The 16,499-nt window shown below is 42.7% G+C and overlaps 2 pseudogenes; both read right to left on the bottom strand.

The window, feature by feature from the left end:
• Positions 1-592: 592 nt before the first annotated feature.
• Positions 593-1,819, bottom strand: LOC148026598 (delta(7)-sterol-C5(6)-desaturase 1-like; annotated as a pseudogene).
• Positions 1,820-6,068: 4,249 nt separating this feature from the next.
• Positions 6,069-7,241, bottom strand: LOC148026599 (delta(7)-sterol-C5(6)-desaturase 1-like; annotated as a pseudogene).
• Positions 7,242-16,499: the final 9,258 nt, after the last annotated feature.

Here is a 16,499-nt window from a genome sequence, read left to right on the forward strand (position 1 = left end):
CTCTATCTCTAGGAGAATGCAAGAAGCTAAGTCCAAGGTATTGTGGGCCGTTGTCGAAGAATTCGTGCAATAGCTGCAGAACACGGGGTTCAAGGTACAGCAAGAAATAAAGACTAGCAAGAAGATCCCAATAACACAATATTTGATGCTAAGATCATTATATTGTTTGCAAAGGAGTTACAAGAAGTTCATGTTCAGAATAAACTGATTACATTCAGATGTATGATGTCATTTACTTTGATCGAAATAATGAGCATTAACTTATAATCCAATCAAGCATGTCCTTTAGAGCAGTGAACATTCTGTTGTTCCACACATCTGATTTCAGATGCTTTTAGAGATTTTCTATCAAATTCAGATCACAACAGCAGCAGGCACATCAGTCCAGAAATTTTCAGCAATCTAACTCCTGTTTTTGAGCATCAAAGGTTCTCAATTGGGATTGTTTATGCATAAGAATAGTCATTCCCTGATTTCTAGCATAACCTCTTGAAGATACCCATAGCCACTGTTTGTCTCATATCAGGAGCAAAAAAAATTGACCAAAGAACCATCCACATAAGCATGGCTGCCATAAATGCATACGAGATTTTTACTGCTTCAGGAAGTTCCCATAATTATGCTTGTATGTTGTATGGAGGATGGTATGATAGCCTGCACCCATGATTGGCCAAATGTTTCCATGGTTACAGTCATGAATATTGGTGGTCCAGACAGTCTCCAGAAATTTGAGAGCAACATGAGTTATAAAGTGGGTCGGTATAAACAGAATTGCTATCACACGTGGACAGACCTATAGAATCCCATCCACTGGGTGAAATGCCAACCCTGTAAACTGCGATAGAGTGTTCTCTTTGTTGTAAATATGGTGTGTTGCATGTAGTCATTTGTAGAGGGGTCTGCAATCATGTAAACTTCTTTGCATCCAATAAATGCCAAACTCTACTACCACAAGGTAAACTATCGACCATGCTATGTAGAGAAGCAATCCAACATGGCTGATATTTGGATAACACTTAGTCCAGCCTTGTTCAATCATGTATTCTGAAGCTGTAGGCAAGGAAACATATAAAGGCATAGCCTAGAAATACACATGTCTTTTCCAATAGTAGATGTATCATCACCAAAGACCGCCTTTGCATTTCTTCTTCTTCTTCTTGCTTTTGTCTTTTAGCATTGAATCACTATCAACAAGTAATAAAGCTTCTTCTGTGGGCTCCATACTTTCATCATCATACAATGATTGAATTATGGGAGATGCATCTGTGTTAGCCTTGCACTCTGGGCCTGATTCCTCCATTGCCTAGCTTTTTCTCAATTTGAAAGAAATTCAGAATCAATCGACTATCAACAGCACAGTAACCTCCAATCAATAAACTTTGAAGGGAAACTAAACTGCTCTGAGTGACTCTGCTTCCATGGTCAACCCCTGTTATTTCGACTTGAAGGAGCCCAAATGCTTGATGGAGATGCTGCTATGAAGCCGATAAGGGTGTATAGGCTGTTGTATAAGGCGCCATTTGGTATGCTCACGGGCGCAGGACGCCCAGAACTTACTGATTTGTATTAGGGTCAACCAGCGCCTGGGACCAGGCGTAAAACCTCAGAAGCCTTATCGCCTCAGTCTTCTGATGATCTCTCTCTCTCTCTCTCTCTCTCTCTCAGATCGATTCCAAACCCTTCAACAAACCATAGCCATTAGCAAACCTCATCTCTAGCCTCTTCGTTGATCTCGTCGTTTCATAGTCTTTGCATCGGCTTTAAGGGGTTTTTCGCACGAACCAGTCTTCTTCACATCGTCTTCACTCACATGCCAAAGCATTACATTTCCTGCATGATGAACTTCCTAATTGCAATTCTGCATATTGGAAGCTGTGTCGTGCTTATCGTCATCGAATTGCTTCTTCATTGTGGTCTGAACTCTGTAAGCTCTTGTATCTGCCTGATGATCAGACATTTTCTTTCTCTAGCAATCATCATATCTGTCGCCTCCTTTCCCTCAGAGATGGAGTTACCTCCATTCCTCTGACTGCGATAGACCGTCAATATCGTGTGAGTGTTATGATTGTGAATCTCTGTTGCCTACCAGCTGCCTTTAAATCCTCGTCACCCTCTGATCAATATCATAATCCTCGGTCAGATAGCAACTGCCCTGACAATCCTTTAACTATTGTCGATCTTGCAGTTTTCACTGAGTCGAGCTCCTTCCTGCATGAAAATCCCAGCTTCGTGGGCAGGCCTGTCCTCTTCCCTCCTGGCGGAAGCCATGCTGGTCCTCCTTAGTTATCATCCTCTCCTCTCTTTTTTTTTCGTTCTCTTCCATAGTTGCATATCTCCTCCACACTTAGCCGCAATGCTTCACATATAGTCACAGCAGCATCACTGGCTTATGACATCTAAAACCCCCATCCCGTCAGAAATGTCCCTCCTTCAGCGAGGTGCAGCTCCCATGTCCGTTCACGCGAGCGAGGTGCAGCTCCCATGTCCGTTCACGCCATGCCTTCCGATAGAATCTAATCCATGGTCCCCTTCCTTGTTCCCTTTCTCTTATCCTCCGCCGAGTTATCCCGAATGCCCTCAACCACCATTTCAAAAATAGCTCTTCCATTTCGAGCACGGGGAGGTCCTGAATTTTCTGAACTTTTTCCCCCCCTTTTAGCCATTCAAATCCTCCTTTTCCCCCTCTTTTTGCCATACGAATATTTATCCACTATCTTTAGCTCCCTATCTTCCCATTTGTGAATTCCTCCTTTAATGCATAGCGACCATCCATACGAACGGCCTCGATTGGACAGTATATCATAGTCTCAACAAAATCAGGGACCTTTTCACTAGAGTCATGATTACCATCTGGTTCAGTGAAGGACTCATTGTAAGCTTGCCCCAAGTCTCGGATGCTCCCACAAACAGGACGGTCTACAAAGGGTAGGATAAGTTTTCCTTCCTATTACAAGCATCGTGTATGCAATACATTTAAGGGAATATATACATACATTGAATGTAGTTTATTAAAATGCGCCACACAAACAATGAATCACACGCAGAAATTAACACAAATGCACAACAAAAATGGAGGTGTTCACGGCTCAGATGCGCAGCATCACGACATCCACCCCCTCTAAACCTGCGCATCCTCCGGATGTGCCAACTATCCAGGATCATTCAAGTCCACAAACAGGTCAAGTTCATCTTCTGATTCTAGTAGACCTGTTTCTGCATCAGCTTCATCATCCCTATGAAATTTCTGCCACTTTCGAAATAGCTGATAGAGAACATCTGCAATATGAGCAAAATGAGGAATCCAAATCATGTAAAATACACAAGCTCCCACAAATCTCCGCACCTCTGAAGTAGTTGAGCAATACTCTGCAATCCCGTTTATGGCATCCACCTTTGCAGGAGAAGGCTTTCTGCCATAGTATCCAACCATATGCCCAACTATGATGACTTCATTAACAGCAAAAACAGATTTCAGCCCTGAAAACTTATGTCCAATATTTGCAGGATCCCTCAACATAGGCTGCTTCATAGCTTTTTCAATCTGCTCATCACTATCAGAAGGAAGCGGGCCTGCAACCGGCTTAACCTTCTTATCAACTGTTTTATATTTTGTGTCAACCTTGGCATCATTCAAGCACTCTTTCCTTTGCTGCAATTTCTGCAAATTTTCAGGATCTTTCAACTCTGTTGGCTGAAAAATTTCAGCCTTTAGCTCTATGGACTGCATGGGTGCAGCCTGAAACTCTGTATGCAGAATTTTTTCTGCATTCAACTCTGTTGGCTAAATGAATTCAGCCCTCGGCTCTATGGACTGCATAGATGCATCCTGAAACTCTGTATGCAGAAATTTTTCTGCATTCAACTCTGTTGGCTGAATGGATTCAGCCCTCTGCAGTTCTATTAGCTGATCAAGATCAGCCATAAATTCAGTTTGCTGAGTTTTCTCAACCTCTAACTCTGTTTGCAGCATAAAACCAGAAATTTCCTGAAACATATCCAAGGTTTGCACAGGTATAATCTTTGTACCCTTGCATACATCAGTTTTCAGCATTGCTCTCATCTCAAACAATGTCTCTGCATAAGTCATCCCTTCATACAATCCATCCACATGCTCTTCTGCTTGCAAAATACCTGCATTCTTCAACTCTTTCTCCTTATGACCAATGTACCTGTCAACAGGAGAATCCCATCCTGTTTCTCCTCGGATACTAGAGCCCACACAAGTCATAGTAGAAGTTTGAACTTTCCCTCTTCTCGCTATCTCCAAGGCAGAAGACCACAAAGCAGAGTCTCCATCAGATTTCTGCTCAAGCTGGACTCCAAAAGCTGAAGCATCTCCTCTAACACTCACATAAGCTGATCGCGCAGCCATATCATCAATAAGCTTCTTCATACCTCCCTTACCAAAGTTCGTGTCAAGAGGAGCGCCAGTCTCTGTCAGCCATATCTTCCCATCTTGTCCCCAGAACACTATATTCTTCTTATGTGCATCCTGAAAAGCATCACAATCTCTGCAGTGTTGGTGCTCTGTACTATCACACCAAATACATCGTCGCCCTTTTCTTTGACCAGCTGGAAAAGCAGTCACTGGAGCAGGTGCTACAGCAGGTACAGACATAAGTTGCTCCTTTAACTTACCAACTTCAGCTTTGACTGCTTCAATCGTCAAATCCGCCAAGCCTTTAATAACATCATCTACAGATAAGGGCACTGGAGCAGCAGGAACTGGTGGATTCATAACAGGAAGAGTAGGCTTAGGCAAAGAAGCAGCAGGGGAAGAAGAAGAAGTCTCCAAGGATTTTTCAGGAATTGATCCTGTGTTTCGATGCAATCTGACTCTCCTGCGCTGCTTCTTGACAAGAGCATTCACAGCATCAATGACATGTCTCCACTCAGTCTTTAAACCTGAATCAGTAGCTTGATCTTCCAAAAGATCATCCAACTTCTCCTGTAAATCAGCATCTGCAGCTTGCAAAAATAATTCCACTTTCTGCATCTCCAAAGCTTGTTGTTCAGTCCCATCCAACTGATCATAACGGCTTTCAAACTCTCGCAGAAGAGCGGTAACAGTAAGTCCCTTATTAGGCATAGAAACCCATGCTAAAAAATTCCTGCGATTCATAAGACCTGTATCCTCCAGGAAATATTCATCTTTTAATGCCTTTTTAAATTCAGCCCAACCTGCATGTGCCTCTTGAATTTCTGCAATCCGACCTTCAAGAGCGCGCACCACAATCCGCAAGAAGTAGCGGCTCCAAACATCTTGAGAAACTCCAAAAAACTTCATCTTTTCTTCATACAAATGCAGGTAAGTTGACACTTGCTGGCCATTAAACTGCTTCATCTCCTGTTGGACAGCTTTCAAAGCATCCATAGCATCACTGTCACGTTTTGCATGAACTTGCTGCTGCATATACATGGTAAATGACTGAAACAGGTTCTTCATGACATTATCATCTGTCATCTCTTCTTGCGAGTCTCCCATCTTGCTGATGACGCAGCACTTTCACGTCGGGTTCACCAGAAATGTCGAAGAATTCGTGCAATAGCTGCAGAACACGGGGTTCAAGGTACAGCAAGAAATAAAGACTAACAAGAAGATCCCAATAACACAATATTTGATGCTAAGATCATTATATTGTTTGCAAAGGAGTTACAAGAAGTTCATGTTCAGAATAAACTGATTACATTCAGATGTATGATGTCATTTACTTTGATCGAAATAATGAGCATTAACTTATAATCCAATCAAGCATGTCCTTTAGAGCAGTGAACCTTCTGTTGTTCCACACATCTGATTTCAGATGCTTTTAGAGATTTTCTATCAAATTCAGATCACAACAGCAGCAGGCACATCAGTCCAGAAATTTTCAGCAATCTAACTCCTGTTTTTGAGCATCAAAGGTTCTCAATTGGGATTGTTTATGCATAAGAATAGTCATTCCCTGATTTCTAGCATAACCTCTTGAAGATACCCATAGCCACTGTTTGTCTCATATCAGGAGCAAAAAAAATTGACCAAAGAACCATCCACATAAGCATGGCTGCCATAAATGCATACGAGATTTTTACTGCTTCAGGAAGTTCCCATAATTATGCTTGTATGTTGTATGGAGGATGGTATGATAGCCTGCACCCATGATTGGCCAAATGTTTCCATGGTTACAGTCATGAATATTGGTGGTCCAGACAGTCTCCAGAAATTTGAGAGCAACATGAGTTATAAAGTGGGTCGGTATAAACAGAATTGCTATCACACGTGGACAGACCTATAGAATCCCATCCACTGGGTGAAATGCCAACCCTGTAAACTGCGATAGAGTGTTCTCTTTGTTGTAAATATGGTGTGTTGCATGTAGTCATTTGTAGAGGGGTCTGCAATCATGTAAACTTCTTTGCATCCAATAAATGCCAAACTCTACTACCACAAGGTAAACTATCGACCATGCTATGTAGAGAAGCAATCCAACATGGCTGATATTTGGATAACACTTAGTCCAGCCTTGTTCAATCATGTATTCTGAAGCTGTAGGCAAGGAAACATATAAAGGCATAGCCTAGAAATACACATGTCTTTTCCAATAGTAGATGTATCATCACCAAAGACCGCCTTTGCATTTCTTCTTCTTCTTCTTGCTTTTGTCTTTTAGCATTGAATCACTATCAACAAGTAATAAAGCTTCTTCTGTGGGCTCCATACTTTCATCATCATACAATGATTGAATTATGGGAGATGCATCTGTGTTAGCCTTGCACTCTGGGCCTGATTCCTCCATTGCCTAGCTTTTTCTCAATTTGAAAGAAATTCAGAATCAATCGACTATCAACAGCACAGTAACCTCCAATCAAGAAACTTTGAAGGGAAACTAAACTGCTCTGAGTGACTCTGCTTCCATGGTCAACCCCTGTTATTTCGACTTGAAGGAGCCCAAATGCTTGATGGAGATGCTGCTATGAAGCCGATAAGGGTGTATAGGCTGTTGTATAAGGCGCCATTTGGTATGCTCACGGGCGCAGGACGCCCAGAACTTACTGATTTGTATTAGGGTCAACCAGCGCCTGGGACCAGGCGTAAAACCTCAAAAGCCTTATCGCCTCAGTCTTCTGATGATCTCTCTCTCTCTCTCTCTCTCTCTCTCTCTCAGATCGATTCCAAACCCTTCAACAAACCATAGCCATTAGCAAACCTCATCTCTAGCCTCTTCGTTGATCTCGTCGTTTCATAGTCTTTGCATCGACTTTAAGGGGTTTTTCGCACGAACCAGTCTTCTTCACATCGTCTTCACTCACATGCCAAAGCATTACATTTCCTGCATGATGAACTTCCTAATTGCAATTCTGCATATTGGAAGCTGTGTCGTGCTTATCGTCATCGAATTGCTTCTTCATTGTGGTCTGAACTCTGTAAGCTCTTCTATCTGCCTGATGATCAGACATTTTCTTTCTCTAGCAATCATCATATCTGTCGCCCCCTTTCCCTCAGAGATGGAGTTACCTCCATTCCTCTGACTGCGATAGACCGTCAATATCGTGTGAGTGTTATGATTGTGAATCTCTGTTGCCTACCAGCTGCCTTTAAATCCTCGTCACCCTCTGATCAATATCATAATCCTCGGTCAAATAGCAACTGCCCTGACAATCCTTTAACTATTGTCGATCTTGCAGTTTTCACTGAGTCGAGCTCCTTCCTGCATGAAAATCCCAGCTTCGTGGGCAGGCCTGTCCTCTTCCCTCCTGGCGGAAGCCATGCTGGTCCTCCTTAGTTATCATCCTCTCCTCTCTTTTTTTTTCGTTCTCTTCCATAGTTGCATATCTCCTCCACACTTAGCCGCAATGCTTCACATATAGTCACAGCAGCATCACTGGCTTATGACATCTAAAACCCCCATCCCGTCAGAAATGTCCCTCCTTCAGCGAGGTGCAGCTCCCATGTCCGTTCACGCGAGCGAGGTGCAGCTCCCATGTCCGTTCACGCCATGCCTTCCGATAGAATCTAATCCATGGTCCCCTTCCTTGTTCCCTTTCTCTTATCCTCCGCCGAGTTATCCCGAATGCCCTCAACCACCATTTCAAAAATAGCTCTTCCATTTCGAGCACGGGGAGGTCCTGAATTTTCTGAACTTTTCCCCCCCCTTTTAGCCATTCAAATCCTACTTTTCCCCCTCTTTTTGCCATACGAATATTTATCCACTATCTTTAGCTCCCTATCTTCCCATTTGTGAATTCCTCCTTTCATGCATAGCGACCATCCATACGAACGGCCTCGTTTGGACAGTATATCATAGTCTCAACAAAATCAGGGACCTTTTCACTAGAGTCCTGATTACCATCTGGTTCAGTGAAGGACTCATTGTAAGCTTGCCCCAAGTCTCGGATGCTCCCACAAACAGGACGGTCTACAAAGGGTAGGATAAGTTTTCCTTCCTATTACAAGCATCGTGTATGCAATACATTTAAGGGAATATATACATACATTGAATGTAGTTTATTAAAATGCGCCACACAAACAATGAATCACACGCAGAAATTAACACAAATGCACAACAAAAATGGAGGTGTTCACGGCTCAGATGCGCAGCATCACGACACCGTATAAAATCCTCAAATGCCTGGGACCCAATGCTTATAAATTGCAACTTCCGGATATCCTAAAAGTTCACAATGTATTCCATATTAGTCTCTTAAAAAAATATGTACCCAACCCTAATCATGTACTTGATGACCAACAAATTGTAATGCCTAGTCAAGGAGTCCTTGAACTAAGACCGGAAAAGATTTTAGATGTTAGGGAGAGACAGTTAAGATCTAGAACCTTGAAAGAATGCCTCGTCCAGTGGAAAGATTATCCCGAAGAGGATGCTACCTGGATGGATGAAAGTTCTCTCAATCTTCAATATCCCCAGTTTATCTCGAGATGAGGACATCTCGATTCTTCTAAGGGGGAGAGAATGTAATATTCCCACCCGTGAATATTGACTTCTCGCACACGGCGTAAACCTTGTGCAAAGGTTATCTCTCATATTGAAATTGCCGGCAGTGTAACCAGTGACCTGCACGCGTCAAATCGGGACCTCCGCATTGGCAAGGCAAACCCGAGAGTTCAAACCCGCAAATCACACGTAAACACCCTCTTGGGAGGGGCAAATTGAATATTATCAAGGCAATTTTTTTTTCTTTTTATCCCTTTTCCCCAGCCGATGCACGGCTGGAGGAGAGGGACTGTGGGGGGATGGGACGTGGTGGAGTCGTGGGCTGCATGGGGAGCGGGGAACCCATGCAGGGGGCCACGTGGTGGAGCCCTTCTCTCCCCCCCCCATGCCTATATAAACACCCGCTAAGGTGTTGAAGGGGGGGAGGAAAGGATAGACGGCTGCTGCCATCGCCGCGTTGGAGGGTGGAGTGCTGGGAGAGAAGAAGGTCGTCGCCGCCTTGCTGGAGACCACCAGGCCGCCGCCCATCCTCGCCATCGCCATCGCCATCAAGTCCTCGACGCCTTTCATTGGGCCTCCCACGATGTCGTGCTGATCTCCAGAAGCTTCTTAGAAGCTTCTTTAAGAAGCTTCTAAGGATAAGGCCATAAGCCTTGGTCCTACGCGGGCTTTTCAGTTTTAAAACCGGGCTTTCCATAAGCCTTGGTCCTACGCGGGCTTTTCGGTTTTAAAACCGGGCCTTCCATAAGCCTTGAAACCCGCAAGCCGGTACTCTCAAGGATCCGCGCTTTGGAAGGAATCTCCGGCGTACGAGGGAAAAGGGGGAAAGATCTTGAAGCGGCTCGCAACGGTTGGAGAAGACTCATCGATCGCGTAAGGGTAAAGGCAAACCGGAAGTCCGTAAGCATGCTATCGATGGCTCCCAAAAAGTCACAAGGCACGCATGCGGGAGGTTCTTCTCCTAGCATTCACGTGGACATCTCCCCGAGCCCACAGACTCAGGTTTTTACTATTGTGATTTCATACTAAAGTAATGCATTAAGCATGACAACTCCATGGATTAAGAAGCAACCGTGCATGTTCAAATTCACCTAACCTAAGTTAAATGAAATTGGGAAAAATTGGTATTTTCAATATAAACGCTAATCGTCCATCCATCTTACGACCTTAACAGTAAATTGCCTTGTCGTGCATTTTCAAAGGAAAGCCACATATTGCCTAGGTTTAATGAGGAAATTGTTAAGTGCATTCGTCATGAAGGAAAGGAGTATTTTTGTAATAACTCCCTTCGTTAGGATTCACATGAGGAAATTGTTAAATTCTTTTGCATGGCATGAAAAAGAACCCCGATCTTATATAAGTTGCATGGGAAAAGATGCTTGCAATTAGATTAAATCGACACTTGCCTTAGTATTGCATGAACTTCATTCACGATGTTGTTGTATCTAAGGGTCGCTCTTTTACTTTCGCAAATTTCATTTCATCATGTAGCATTTAGGAATGATTGCATGGCTTATAAAAGCATGAAATGCAAATACTTAGACACAAGGTTGTAGGTGTTATTCCTTGATGTAAATCCTAGTAAACCCTATGTAAGTTATCCTTCAAATTATCTTGCCTTTTGACTTTAACAAAAAAGGGATAGGGCTATTGCGGATCTTATGGTGCGTGGAAGTAATGAATTACATGTTTACATGTATTGTAACATTTTGCAACTATTTTTCTACTTTAGATCAAGTATATCATCTCTAGGAAAGAATTGTCCTTGTCATAAGACAAGTAGGTCAATTTACCCAAGTCATTTGTGGTATCATGATTGCTAGGGTTTCGTATAGGCATAACTAGCCGATTCAATAAAAACCTCAAGTACTAGCTAGGGCTTGGCACGTTAGAGATGTAGCCAAGTATCGTACTTGGACGCCAAGTCGAAGTCCTCAAACCCAAAGGTCCTACCCACCTTCCCGGAAAGTTGAGCCAATGGGACGCACACGAAAATAATGATCTAGGGTTTCTACCCTAAGGATCATTCGACCTAATGCCAGAACTTGGATTGAGTTGGAATCCCTAGGACCGAACGTTGTCGGTCTAGTGCGATTAGGATTGCGTTGAGTAAGAAGACACCCTAAACCCTACTTCGAGTCTAATCATAATTTTTTGACCAAAAAACACCATTCAATGGGTGAAATGATCTCTTGGAATGGAGGCGACACTTGTGCAACAAGTTGCAACGTCGCATAGCCTTGTGCTTTGATCACAAGAAAGTTTTGCCATTCCTTGGAATGAAGTTGGCAGGTTCTTGCGCAAGTTTAACTTGCAAGGGGATGAGTAGTCATCCTGTTACATCACCCTCATTGGGAAAATTTGCCAAGTTAAGGAAAGTTAGGTATTTGCTTGGACGCAAATGATTAATCAATAAATTAAAGCGACATGGCTGCCAGGATTTACTATTAATAAAACCTAGGGTATTGGTTAAGTTGGGTTAACAGGGTATGGCCCTAACCCAAGGACAATAGGAATCTTGCCAAGTTGCAATTGATTCCGGATCGAATGCTGGATGCATTCGGAGAGAAGGATTCACTCCTTAACAGTTTGCCGAATAAACGACCACTGGAATTGATTGTGCTTGTAACAGTTTAGAAAGCACTGTTTGCATTGTTTGCTCAAGGAACTAAAGGATGAAAAGATATATAAATGCTTCAGGTTGAAGGCCTGAAGGGAGAGGCAGCTTCAGTTACCCCCGACTGCCTGCCTGACCCTAACCAAGGGGGTTGTTGACCGCGCCGGGAACGTGGACCGAACCCGCCGCGAGAGGTCTTTCCGTTGAGCTCTACCTGGAGCAGGAGGACGCTTGGGTGCCAAGGGGGCTCTGGCCGTAAATCCCTCACCTTCCGGGTCCTGCACAAGAGGCTAACGCGACTTGGGATTGGATCTCGAGGCCCGCATACTAGTCTACGGGCAGAAGCTTGGAATAGTGATCCCTAACGGATTACTGGATAAGCCTTCGGGCGGATTATGGACAAGCCTACAGGCGGAACTCCTTGTATTCCAAAGATAAAATGCTGAAATGATAATAAATAAGTTGTTTGATATTGTTTTTTTTCTATGTCACGTGATAAGATTACGTGAAGGAACCAGTGCTTAACAGGGTTAATTAAAGAAGCTGTTTGTTATATGTCAAATTAATGTGTTAGATAATTACATAACTAAAACAAATCGAGGAAAGTGCGGAGGATGGACCATGGGTCCATCCTACGGCTGGGTGGTCCCGGTTAGTCGGGAACTTTTCTCAAAAATCTCGAGGAACAGCAGAATGATCATCATCATTAAAACGAATAACGAGAACGATGACCTAGAGTTACATCTTACCCATATTTACGTTGTTTTAGGGGAATGGAATGGGACTATGCCTTATGGCAGAGAGGTTGAGCCTTGCATCCCTCTCGTTTCCCATTCTCTTTGAACCAAGTGCAGCGTGAATCCGCTTCGGACCTGGCGTTTCTGCGTAAAGTAGTTCGCTCGGGTCTGACGCTAGTTGCTGCTAGCTAATGACCAAACAGGAAAACCCAAGCTCAGGTCGATCCTAAGTGGGAACGGCCAGGATACTTCCGCTACGTGGCAGACACGGGAAGACCTAGTTTGCAAAACCCGTAACATTCCGTGGGAGTGTCGGGCGGAGTTTTCTAGAAATCCTTTCTGATGGACTGCTAAGACGTGTCCTGGATGATTCTAGCGAACATGTTACATAAACTAATTCTGAACTTTTTTCCCAAGATGCAACCCAAAAGCTTGCACTCTCTTATCTGCATCCATGAGATTGTTTATATCACAAACTTGTTCAAACTACTCAACAAAGCAATAAGGATCATTTCTTGCCCTGTACTGGTCCACTTGTTTTGTGACTATTAGTATTTTTGTTTGGCTTCTATTCATGGGTGCTACCCCTAAGCCGGTTAGAAGTGTCATAGCTAGTGTAGCACTACACTTTTCTATTGACGTGGATCTAGTAATCTCTTGACTAAGAGCTTAAATGTGCTAAGATCTTCATTAGGTATTATTGCTTCTCTTGCATCTTCTCCTATAGTGGTTCCTCCTGCCAAAGATCCAAGATCCACTAGATTTATCCTAGTTTGGTCTCCTTTATTTTCTTGTCTTTTGGCCACAAGAATTAAGCAAGAAGCAAGAAACAAGAAGAGAGCAAGTTTGGCCACACACCTAGAATGAGCTTATTCATTCACTTTTTAACTTTTATACATGCCACACCTCCTCGTTGGGACGACCATCCCCTTTTTTATATGACCTTTGTCCATTTCTCCACTCTTTTTCCTCCTCATTTCCTATTAGCATGGCCTTAAACTATGCCTCTTATTCTTTAAAACTTGTATGAGAGAGAGCCTCGTGCTCTTTCACAAAATAGATTACAATGCACCAGGTGCTCTTTTTGCAAAAATATTAAGGTGTGCTTATTCTTGTGCACCTCCCACTTACATTTAAAATTTTTTATACGCTTTGTGTCTTCAAATTTTCCTTAATGTGCCTTTGTCCTCCATCTTCTTCTTGCCTTGTTAATGTCTTGCACTTTTGATTTTTTGGATTTTTTGTCTTGGTCTTTCAAGGGCTAACATTACCCCCTCCTAAGCTGAGTGTCAGTCCCACAACACTTGATGGTATAAGCTGACGATATTGAGGGTTGGTCAAAGGTTAGGGGCCAAACCTGTAGGGAGGCTTGAGAATTTTTCTTAGGAAAGGTCGAATTTGCATATAACCCTTCATCTTGATTCTTACATTGAGAGGTGTGCTGGAAAAAAATAGGTGGTTGCACATAGTAAACCTACTATCGCTCATATCTTGTAATAAGATCCTATAAAACACTAGCAAGAGGGTGGCTCTCATCATGAGGCAGGTCATTGCGCAACTCTCTATCCCTGCATTAATGTTAAATAAGAGGGGTGGTAACCACTCTTCCTCTTTAGCAGGCTTTTGTCTAAGTAAGATTCCCAAGAGGTGGAGATAATAACAAGTGGTGATGAAGGCAAGATCTGAGTAAGAAGATAATTCCTTGAGGAAGAGTGCTATGGATGGGTGGAAGTCCCTCTCTATGAAGGTCATGCACTCCGCTAGAGGATGCGGTATTTACATTTTAGATCTTAGGAAAATTGTATCCAGCATGTATCTCCTGGTTGAAATCAACTCCAATTCTCTGCAATAGAGCATGTAGGTAGGATTATTCCTCTTGTATGATAGTATGTTATAGAATGTCATCCAAGCATCTAAGTTAGAGTCCCAAATATTTCTTCACCACTTTGGTTGTGCTTCATATCCCTCCACTTTCTTGGGCACCTCCATCACCTTGTCCTCCCAATATTTTGCAAGCTCCCATAGCCACCTTATGGACTGTCTAATTCTCTCCTCCAACCATCACTTCCCTAGCCTTGCTAAGAGCTTTATCACTTTCTTCACTACCCTTGGAGATAACACTATGTCTACTGTTTGAGGGAAGGTGAATGAAAAATTCGAAGGGTCAACTCTGCAATTCTCCCACTACTCCCATACTGCAAGTTTTTAGTTCCAATTCAGAGGCCGACACTCCTCTCCTTGAGGAATGGCCACATTAGGAACTTATTGCAACTTGGCTTGGAGTTTTCTTTGTGCTAGATTTATATGTTCTCTCCGCTTGTGCCTCATTTACACCAGTGTCTCAAGGGGTATAGTTTTCTTACCTTGCTCTTTTGTTTGTGTTTGTGTTTGTAGTGGGGGGGGGGGGGGACTTAGTTCATGCGTTCCTCTTCCTCATCATGATATTGATCAAAGTCTGCCCCCTTTTCATGTATTGGCTCACTCAACTCCTCAAGGGCAGGCTGTGCTTGCTGATCTAGCTCCCCAAACCCTAGCAATCCAAGTTCTTGCATGGATAATCTAGCCTTGATCAAATGATCTCTTTGTTCCTCCACACCTAAGCTAGTGCTAGATTTGGATGCCTTATCATGGAGTCCATGTTTACGTAATTTTCTTGCTAGCTCTAATTTCCTTTTGAGTTCATCAATTATCTCTTTCTCTCTTGTTTGGTTGACATTCAATACTGTGTTCAAGAAGACTTTTTGTTGTGAAAGCATCCCTGTCTCCAAGCACACATCTTCAGCTTTGCTTTTTGCCATAATGCATTTGCTCTATAAATGTGCCAAGCAGTAAGCTAAATCTTTAATCCTATCATCATTTTTAGCTACCCACTCTTCCACCTTTCATTTCATTTTCTCCAATCCTTGGTTCTAGTATTATGCAAGGGTAGTGACTACCTGCTCTTGATCTTGCCACAATATGCTCATTTGTTCCTTCTCTCAATTCTAGCACTCTACCTAGTGTTTCAACCATTTCTAATTGGAGAGTGTTGCTTACAACTTGTTTTGAAGCTCATCCATCTTTCTCCTTGCTTCTTTCCCACCTTGTGCCTTTTCCTTTTGCACCCACTGGAAAGCAAAAAAAACTTACTATTTTTTCTCATTCTCAAAGGTAGAAATGCTCTTGAATAGCTATTGGTGCTTTCAACTAGTTCTTTGGTGGATAGTTGTTCTCTTTCTTACTTTAAGTTATTGACCTCTTCCTCAAGGTGTCTCCTATTGTGAGATGTGAGAGTGCATTGTATCTCTAGAGAAATGCGGTTCTCCTTTTCTTCATCATAGAAATCTTGTAGGATCTCTTTACCCTACCTTGAATTTATGGCCTCTTTTCATACTGTCACTTTCTTGGTTATTATGGTCATTTGCCTCATTTTCGCAAGTTGATAAAATGCATTATTTCTTTGTCTAGCTCAACAAGTGCGGCCTTTCTCTCCTCATTTATCTTATCATGTTGACTCAAAAGTTTTGTTTCACCAACTCATCATACTCTTCAATGTTGCACATTGCTGAGAGCACCAAAGTAGTAGATACTTCAAGGTGGGCTACCTTCAGCCACCATTGGTATGATTTTGCATTACTTGGCTGTGTTGGCCTTTTGGTTCATCTGAGTAGAGCTCCTTTTCTTGGTGTAGGTGCAAGATCTTACACTTTTCTAATGAGATAATGCACTCAAGCCATAACATTACTATCATTGACTACCCCTTCTATGGTTCCTTGCATTGAAGTGGTTGTGGTGACCATGACTAGTGGGGGTGGGTGCAAGGGAGCCTTTTCCTTGCCAACTACCACAAGCCTATTTTTTTAAACTCTTTTGTGGCAGCACTTGTACTAGAGGCAAATCTCCATGTTTAGGGCTTTTCATAGCTAGCTCTTCAGATCAAGAGGGTTGCTCTATTGATATTCTAATGGTGAGATCCATCTCTTTTCCCAACCTTTCTTCCTCTTCCTCTTATTTCTTTTATGTTCTTCTCCAAATATTTTTGAATCATCTTCCGCTCTTTGCAAGTGCTCATTTTCTTTCTCCCATTTCTTTTTGTGTTCCTTTTCCAGTGTCCTTAATTATGCTTTGATGGCTTTTAGGTCTTTGTCCCCTTCTACTGTGGCTTCAATCTTTGTGCTCGGGAATCTCAATATGATTTTTATTATTTCTCCTTGGTTGGATGGTGTAGAACACTGC

The sequence above is a fragment of the Lygodium microphyllum genome, chromosome 13, assembly GCF_053477565.2.
Source record: "Lygodium microphyllum isolate KBCC chromosome 13, Lygodium_microphyllum_v1.1.10, whole genome shotgun sequence".
NCBI lineage: Eukaryota > Viridiplantae > Streptophyta > Polypodiopsida > Schizaeales > Lygodiaceae > Lygodium > Lygodium microphyllum.